This window comes from Triticum dicoccoides, chromosome 6A (genome assembly GCF_002162155.2).
Source record: "Triticum dicoccoides isolate Atlit2015 ecotype Zavitan chromosome 6A, WEW_v2.0, whole genome shotgun sequence".
In the NCBI taxonomy this organism is placed as follows: Eukaryota; Viridiplantae; Streptophyta; class Magnoliopsida; order Poales; family Poaceae; genus Triticum; species Triticum dicoccoides.
The window spans coordinates 504,540,311-504,549,536 of NC_041390.1; positions in this window are offsets into that span (position 1 = coordinate 504,540,311).

The following is a 9,226-nucleotide window of genomic DNA, read 5'->3' on the forward strand; positions in this document are numbered from 1 at the left end:
AATAGTCGGGCAGGTTGTGAATTGTCAGGAGGAGCTTAGGGTTGTCAGTATTTGCAGGTTGTGAATTGTGTTTTGTGTTGTGTATTTTGAGAGTACTTTCAGATATGAATGTCTTTTGAATTTCAGATTTGCAGTATTGAGCATATGAAGTATTTTATGAATTCTAGATATCTATTTTTAGCACTTAAAAAATGTAGTTTCATAGGAGTATAAAAGTGCAGACAATGTGCTTCTCAGAGAAGAAACTGCAAGTTTCAGTTTCAGATAAGAAACTGCAAGTTCAGTTTCAGATAAGAAACTGCAACTTTCAGAGGCAGAGCATTTATATTAACACGGCCTTTTCAAACAGGGTTAACATCATGTTGGAAGTTTTATTCATGGTCGAAAATGGAACTACCAGCCAGTTAACATCATGTTGATCAACATTCATGCATAGCACATCTTCATATAATGCACAGTCAAAATGCCCACACAATGTCGAGTGTGCGAAACACAGAGAAAACGAGGGACGAAGTTTTGGCAAGTGTTGGACGTGGTTTTGGGCTGCCCCGTCTAGGCTTTCATTTTTAACATGCGCAGCCCACGACCTCGGATGGGAGGTCCATAGGCCTGTTTGTATTTTCTTAGGGCCGTCATGTATCGACCAGCCTATGGACCTCCCATCCGAGGTTTTATTTTTGGCAGCCCAATTTATGTATTTTTTTTGAAGAAAACGCAGCGGTCTGTTCTATTTTTCTATATAAGAATAGGAACGCCAGGTCCAACTTATGTTTCCCTTCTAACTATATTATATATATTTAAATTATTTTATATGTTGACTATTTAGTTCACATAATTGGCAAATAGATGACCGCTGTCGCGATCCCCTTCGCCCCCACCACCACCTCCACCCTTGCCGCCGCCCCTGCCATAGATCTCGCCGCCACCCCCACCTCCTGACTCCGGGCGCGCCTGCCCCCCTCAGCAAGTCCGCTCGCGTGCCCCATGGAGTCGCCGTCCATATCCACGGGGGAACTAGAAGACAGGCAGATGTACAAGATGCATCTCCCACATGTCTACAAAGCCTTCCCGCGGATGCTCCAGCCGCTCAACTCCGTCGTGTCGACGGTGCTGCGGGAGACTCGAGGGAGGAGATGGAGGGAGCGGGCGATGCGGATCCGCGACGACGCTCTCTCCTGGACCCAGTGCACGCGCGAATGGAGGGAAGCAGAGGAGGAAGCTGCGAGGGAGGAAGCCGAGGAGGGACCGAATCCGTTCTCTCACTCGCGCAGATATGCTCGGATGTGCAAGGATCATGTGGATTGGGAGCTGCTGAATCTAGCATGCAGATCTACTTCGAAAGAGATTTCTCGGAGAAGCACAGGATGCCCCACCCCAGGGAGCCGCCGATTGCGTTCGTTCGATGGGCGAAAGGAGAAGTGAATTCAGGAGATCCACACCGTGCTGCGAGATGGGAATGCTTGACTGGACTCATGCCCACTAGCACGCCACCGGAGCCGGAGCAGGTGGATCCCCTACCTTACCTCTCCCCCAAACCTGCAGAAGATTGAAATTAGGCTTGCAATCTGCTTCAATTGAGTTGTCTGGTGGCTATTTCTGCTTCCTGAGAGACAACATCTGGATGGAGGATGAGAAGGAACCAGGAACTCCGATGAATTTCCCCTATCACAATGGGGGGAGCGTCGGTTGGGCAGTGGTATGGCCCACCTCCGCCCCAAATGGGGGCACAATGTGGGCAGGCTCCTGTAATTGCCCAAGATCAATCTGCTGGTGGTTCTGACTCTCAGATCAGTGGGAAATCTCAATGCAAGAAACAGCAAAAGAAGAGATAGGACATCTAGAAAACTACTCCTGCCCCTGCTTCGGCCCTTATGGCATACTCTGAGGTGATCTTCTACAACTGTGAGGAACCAGGGCATCATTTGGATAAATGTGTCAAGCCCAAGAGTTGTTTTATCTGCAAAATGGTTACCCATAAAGTTGAGAATTGCCCTGTCAGAAGGAAAACCCACAGTTCTGCTAGATATGTTGGAAGTGCTGCTCCAGGATTAGGGTTCTACCACATAGACCCACCTGATGAAAATGCTCAGTATCATGGCTCCCTGAAGAATGTGGGGATTGTTCTGGTAGAAGCTGGTGAAGTGACCAAGCAGGAACTTGCCACTGAGTTTGCAGACATTTACAAAACCAACTGGCCCTGGCCAATCAATGCCCTAGATGAGTGGACATTCTTGGTCAAATTCCCTCCTGAAATAGATGTAGTTCAAGTTGCTGGATACCCCTATTTTGGTCTAAAAAACAATGTTGTAGTCAATGTTGAAGTCTGGAAAGGCAGGATTAAGGCTGAAGAGGACCTCCAGGAAACTTGGATCAAGATCAGGAAATTGAACCCCCAAGTGGTGTGACTGGACTATGCTGGATCAAATCACTTCCACTCTGGGGGTCTTACTGGATGTGGATTGGCAGCATAATTTCAAGTCATTCTATGAAACTGTTAGGGTCAAAATCTTATGTAAAGATCCCTCCAAAATCTCTGCTGAAAGGCTTTTTGGAGTTGGGAACAAAATCTACAGGCTACTCATTGAGGTGGAGTCCTTAACCCCCACTGAAACTGGCACCTCCACCAACCTCTTTGCTGGTACATATGTCTCTGCAACTGAAACTGGTACCAATCTTACTGAAGATGCTGAATCCAACAGGAGCTCTAGATCTGAATCAGATAAAGGGCCTGCTGCCAATTCTGGGGCCCCTAACATCAGAGGACAGTCTTTTGGCCACAATCAGATGCTTGGAGAAACTACACCCACTTCAATCCTCAAGACACACCTCCCTGATTCTCCATACACTCCTCAACTCAGCATCCAGGAAAAGATCTTGGATTCTGTGCTTGATGAAACCGATGGATTCAACCTCCTCATGGAAATGGAGCTCCTGGAATATGATGATCTGATGGAATTAGAAGGTTCTATAGATCTACAAGAGGATCAAGAGGCACTTGTTGAAACAACTGAACTCTCAGACAATTTGGACTCAAAATACAACTCTGACTTCCCTGCCCTTCCTAAGGAGAAGCACCTTCCCAAATGGGGTCCTGTTCAAGCCACTAGAACCAGTGCCAGGGTAGCTGGTGACAAGAGAACCATTATTGGAAAGGCTCAACAGCTCAAAGAGGTTCAGAACCTGGAAGTGCAAAAACCCCAGGGTATGAAACACACTTCCTTCTCCAACTTCAATGATCCTTCCTTCAATTTCATTGCTGCTAAGATTGGTGTAGATGTTACTTCTATTAATGATGGCATTGAATGCACTTCCTTTATTTACCCTCACCAAAACAGATCTGAAGGCTCTGTTTGTGAGATTTTTTCTCTAGATGGTAGTTCTAGTTTAGACTGCCTTCGATAAAGTTGACCTTGGTTTCCTTATGGAGCTCCTGGAGCTTAGAGGTTTTGGGGGTAAATGGACTAGTTGGATCCAGCAACTTACTCATGGGGGGTCTGTTGGGGTCAAGTTAAATAATTGTTAAAGTGATTTTTTCCTTGTTGGTAAAGGCCTTAGGCAAGGTGACCCCATCTCCCTGCTTTTGTTTAATTTAGTAGTGGACGTCTTACTAAAATGTTGAGCAAAGCTGCTGACCATAGTCTGATTGCAGGGCTCTATCCTGAGGTCTGCCCTGGTGGCATCATCTGCCTTCAATATGCATATGATACCATCCTTTTCTTAGACAATGACTCCACACATGCTAGCAATCTGAACACTGTTCTAACCTATTTTGAACAAGTCTCAGGCATGAGAATCAACTACTCTAAAAGTGAACTCATCCCTATCAACATGGATGATCAGGAGTTAGCTGACTTCCTCTCTATTCTAGTCTGTAATAAAGGTAACTTCCCCATTATGTACCTAGGTATCCCTCTCCACTATGATAAACTGAGGAGAGAGGATATCCAACACCTTCTGAATAAAATCATTAAAAGGATTGCTGGGTGGAGGGGCATACTTCTCTCTTACAAAGGTAGATTGATCCTCATACAAGCTTGTTTGGCTAGCATTCCAGTGTATCTCCTCTCCTTCTTCAAGTTCCCTAAATGGGTAGTGAACCTCATCAATTCTCAGATGTCTCATTGCTTGTGGAATGATTTTGAGGGAAATAGGAAGCTACACCTTGCTAATTGGGCCCTAGTCTCTATGGAAAAGGATTTTGGAGGCCTGGGCATACCTAACCTCCAAGAAATTAACATTTGTCTTCTAGGGTCTTGGATTAAAAGATTCTACAAGGAAGACCTGAAACCCTGGAAACTTCTTATTGCCCATAAATACCTAGGAAATAAACCTAATATTTTTGTCCCTTCCTCCAGCCCTAAGACCTCTAGATTCTGGAAAGGATTAAGATCTATTATGCATGCTGTGAAATTTGGCTACAGATGGAACATAGGGAATGGGAACAGAACCAGGTTCTGGGAAGATACTTGGTTTGGCACATCCCCCCTAGCAGTCCAATTTTGGCCTATTTACTCTGTCTGCAATGAGATTAAGAAAAGTGTTAATGAAGTTTGGTACGGTCAATGCCTAAAACTCTCTTTTAGAAGGAACTTTAGTGATTTTCTCATGGAACAATGGTTCCAGTTGGAGGAAATTGCCAAAAGCATTACCTTTACTGCCGAGCCGGATGCCCTGATTTGGCAGCTGGACAATAAGGGGAAGTATTCCTCCAGCTCCCTCTATCATGTTATCAACTTTAGAGGGGTTCAACTTGTGTTTATCCCTGCTGTTTGGAAATTGAGAGTTCCCCCTAAAATTCATGTATTTCTCTGGCTTCTCTCCAAAAACAAATTGATGACTAGGGATAACCTTAGGAAGAGACACATCATCAAACCCCTTGATTGTGTTTACTGCTTGGAACAAGAGTCTTGTTCTCACCTATTTTTTGAATGTATAGTTGCTAAACATCTCTGGGACCACATTGAGGAATATTTCTCTAGTCAGATTGGCTCATCCTTCGAATATGTCGCCAGATTCTGGATTGCTACCAAAAAGTGCTCAATTTTAAATACTGTTAGCTCAGATGTCCTTTGGTGCCTCTAGAAATATAGAAATGCTATGATTTTCAGTAACAGCTCCTGGATTTCCATTCCACAGATCTTGAGGTTGATCAGGAACATGGTGAGGAACTGGGCGATTCTCTCCTCCGGATCGGACAAGGACAAGTTGATGAGCTTCATGCAAACCCTAACAAGATCCCTCTAAAAACCGTTGGCGATAACTTGTGGCTGTACAAGGCTCGACCTGCTCTGAGGCTGGACCCGTGGGCTCGTCTCAAGATCTCTGATGAAGATGATGGGCACCTGGCACCAAAAAAGAGGGACATCCACCATGCTACGCCTTCCAGCCCGGTGTCTCCGCTTGCTTACTGGTCGCCGCAGGCTGACACGGCCCCTCGGCTGAAGACCATGAAGGCTTCGCTGGACCCTCCTTGTGTCATTTGAGTGCTCTATCCGCTCTGCCTTTGGCACCGCTCGGGTGATTTGTGTTATTTAGAGAACTTGTTCATCCACCCCCTAGTTTGTAGCTTTTCTACCTTTACTTTCGAACTGCTCCTTGAGCTGCTGTATCAGAATATGTTGTGGTTTCGTTCTCAGCAATGGAACCGAGGAGATGCTCCCTGTTTTTTCTAAAAAAATATTTTATATGTTATGCTATATTATTTTTATTGTCATCATATATCTAACAGATACTTACATATGTAAGAAAACAATATCCCACATCTTATTAACTTATAAAAATAATTTCTTAACAAATAAAATCCTGGATTGTTTTGGCACGAAAATCCTAGTGATTGTGTACAAAAGCTTGGTAAGATTTAAGGACGAATGTAATAATATCACTTATTATTTAAATATATTTATAACAAAATGCTCAGCCCCTTTTTATTTTTTGATAACATTGCTGGCCCAACCCAACATTATAATTAGAATCAACCCAGCAAAATCGTGTATTTCGAGAAAGTGCAAATGGCCGGTAATTTTTTAGGAAATAAAATAAATGGGCCGCATGGACGCAACATTATTTGTTCACCCAGCCCAGCTAATGGCTGTAATTCAAAAAAAAGATCAAATTGATTGTAAATTCTACCGCGCAAAAAAAGACTGTAAATTCTGAAAAATGGGTTGAATACGTGCCACATTTTTGGAGGCTGAAATGTGGGCCAATAAGACGAAGCCAACGCAAGTCATTGTCAATTTAGTCAACAAATGATTCTGACATGTTAGACATTGGATGTACATCCAACGACCGGCATCCATCTTCAATCTCTCGTCTTCTTCCTCCAGCGCCGCCGGGACCACCTCCCGCCTCCTGCTGCTAGCAGCTTTGCTTAGCACGCTTCGCTATGAAGTGCTACTCCACCGTTGGCCAGGCCATCCCTCCACCCCTCCACACCTCCTGTTCTTCTCCACCGACTGCGGAACCACACTGCACTAGAACCAGTTAACCCTCGTACACCTCTCTGTTTGCAACTCTACTCCCGCATCTTCCCATCTCCGGCTCGTTGCTGTCCGGGGCCTCGACGTCGTCCACCACCTTGGATGCGCTCGGCGCAGCGTGGTCAATGTGGTCAACGAACGACACCATCGGAAGTAGACTGTGCGTGGAGAGGCTGACAGCTGGGTCCACAGCCGCACACAAGGAAATGCCTCCTTATTACGCGCAAAATAATGATTCCTCCACCTGACATCTGGGACCCACCGGAAGGGCCTCTGTATTTCGTGAAAATAACGTGCCCCCCGCTGACATGTCGAACCCACCAACTATCTTCGCACGCAAGGAAGTGCCTCCTTATTACGCACAAAAAATGAATATTCCCCCTGCCAACTGGAACCCAGCATAGTGGGAGGCTGACTTGTGGGCCTACCAAGTTGACGGGGACGGAGGGCTTTGTCAACTTAGTCAATATGAACGATTATAGCTCCTGTTACCGTACGATGTTCATCCAACGGCCGTAGTGCTTCTTCAACCTCTGGTCTTCTTGCTCCAGCCGCCCAAACCAGCGTCGGTCGTCCCGCGTGCTCCTGCCTCCCGTGGCCGGCTATGATGTCGCGGAGGCCTCACTGCCCCCTACTACTCCCACCGCTGGCTAGGCCATCCCTCTACTTACCCACACCCCTGTTATTCTGCGGCGACAGTAGCCTCACACCGCAGCCGAACCAGTGAACCCTCGTACTCCTCTTCGCGTGGGCATCCACTGCTGTGTCTTCCCCGGCTCTGAGTCGTCCCCTTCCTAGTCCTCGCTGTCGTCCACCGCCGTGGTGCTATCGGCGCGGCGTGGTTAACGTGGTCAAAGAACGACTTCCATCGGATGTGGACTGTACGTGGAGAGGCTGACAGCTGGGTCCACGGCCGCAGTAAGGAAGTGCCTCCTTATTACGCGCAAAATAATGATTCCTCCACCTGACAGCGGGGACCCACCGGACGGGCCACCGTATTTCGCGAAAAAAATGTTTCCCCCTGACTGCTAGGACCCACCAGCTACATCTTCGCACGCAAGGAAGTGCGTCCGGGCAAAAAAACGATTCGCCCCCCTGACTGCTGGGACCCACCAGCTACATCTTCGCACGCAAGGAAGTGCATCCGGGCAAAAAAATGATTCGTCCCCTGACTGCTGGGACCCACCAGCTACATCTTCGCATGCAAGGAAGTGCCTGACAGTCGGGACCCACCTGGTCGAAGCGTACGTAGCATTGTTATTCTGGTCGCGAACGTGTACGTACATATATACTGGTGGATGTAGAGGCGTGCACGTGTCGTAGTAGAGGCGCATATGTGTCGTAGTAGAGGTGCGCACGTAGCATGTACACGTACGTACATCGGCCAGGGTGCAAGAAAGAAAATACGGCCACGTATGTGTACATACGGGCGGGGTCTCGAACGCCTACTCATGCATACGTACGGCCAGGGCTCGTGCACATGGCTGGGTCAGAACGAAGAAACAACGTCGTCGTCGTGTTCATGGGGAGGCAACGGAATGCGTCATTTTCATGGGGAGGCAACGGAATGCGTCGTGTTCATCAGGAGGCAACGAAACGCGTGGGAGCCAACCGGCTGGGTCGGAATGGAATGCGTGGTCGTGTTCATCGGGAGGGCTTGGACGGAACAGGCGATGGAAACGAGGCCTGGCGTATCGCAAAACGAAGGAAACGGCCTTGTGTTCGACCGGCCACGTTCGAAATGGGATCCTGTTCATCGGGAGGGGTCTGGCGTACCGCAAAACGGAGGAAACGGACCTCCTACGGTCGAAACGGGGGTCCTGTTGATCGCGAGGGGTGTGGCATACCGCAAAATGGAGGAAACGGACCTCCTACGGTCGAAACGGGGTCCTGTTGATCGGGAGGGGTGTGGCGCACCACAAAACGGATGAACCAGACTTGTGTTGGAGCGCTACAGTTGAAACGGGGGTCCTGTTCATCGGGAGGGGTGTGGCGTACCGCAAAACGGGACTCCACGGGATACTGTTCATCTCCACCGTCGACCTCCTCCAGCCTCCACGGGCTACCGTCGACCTCCTCCAGCCTCCACGGGCTCCTGTTCATCCAGCCTCCACCGTGCGCTACTCCACCGGCTACTGTTCAACCACCCCTCCACGGGCACCCCTCCACCGTCTACTGTTCATCCAGCCCTCCACCACACCACGGGGTCCTGTTCATCCAGAGGCAACGCCACCGCTCACTGTTCATCCAAACCCCCTGCAACGCTCACTGTTCATCCCAGAGGTAGCATCGATCGGCTTCAGTTAGCAGCAGTAGCGAAGCAATCGCTCGATCGGGTTCAGTTAACAGCCATCGATTGATCGCTCGGGTTCAGTAACGCGTAGCCTGCAGTGCAATCGCTCGGGTTCAGTTAGAGCCCAACGCCTCACTCGGGTTCAGTTAGAGCCAACGCCTCGCACACACGCGCGTATGTGTATGAGAGAAACGCGCATCGCTCGGCCCCCGACCTCCCACCGTAACCAAGAACTCTCCGAAATTTTCCTCCCCCTCGCTTCTACCATGGTTTTTTCCGTCATGGACGGCCCAAAGAATGTCATGCATCTGCGTCTCCGGCCTGCCCAGGACGAAAAGCCCATTTTCTGTCATGATTTTTTGTCATCGAAGTAGGAGCCCACCACATCTATGAATATTGGGTTTTCTCACAATTATCGTCATAGAAGTGTCATATGTATGACAGAAAAAAATTC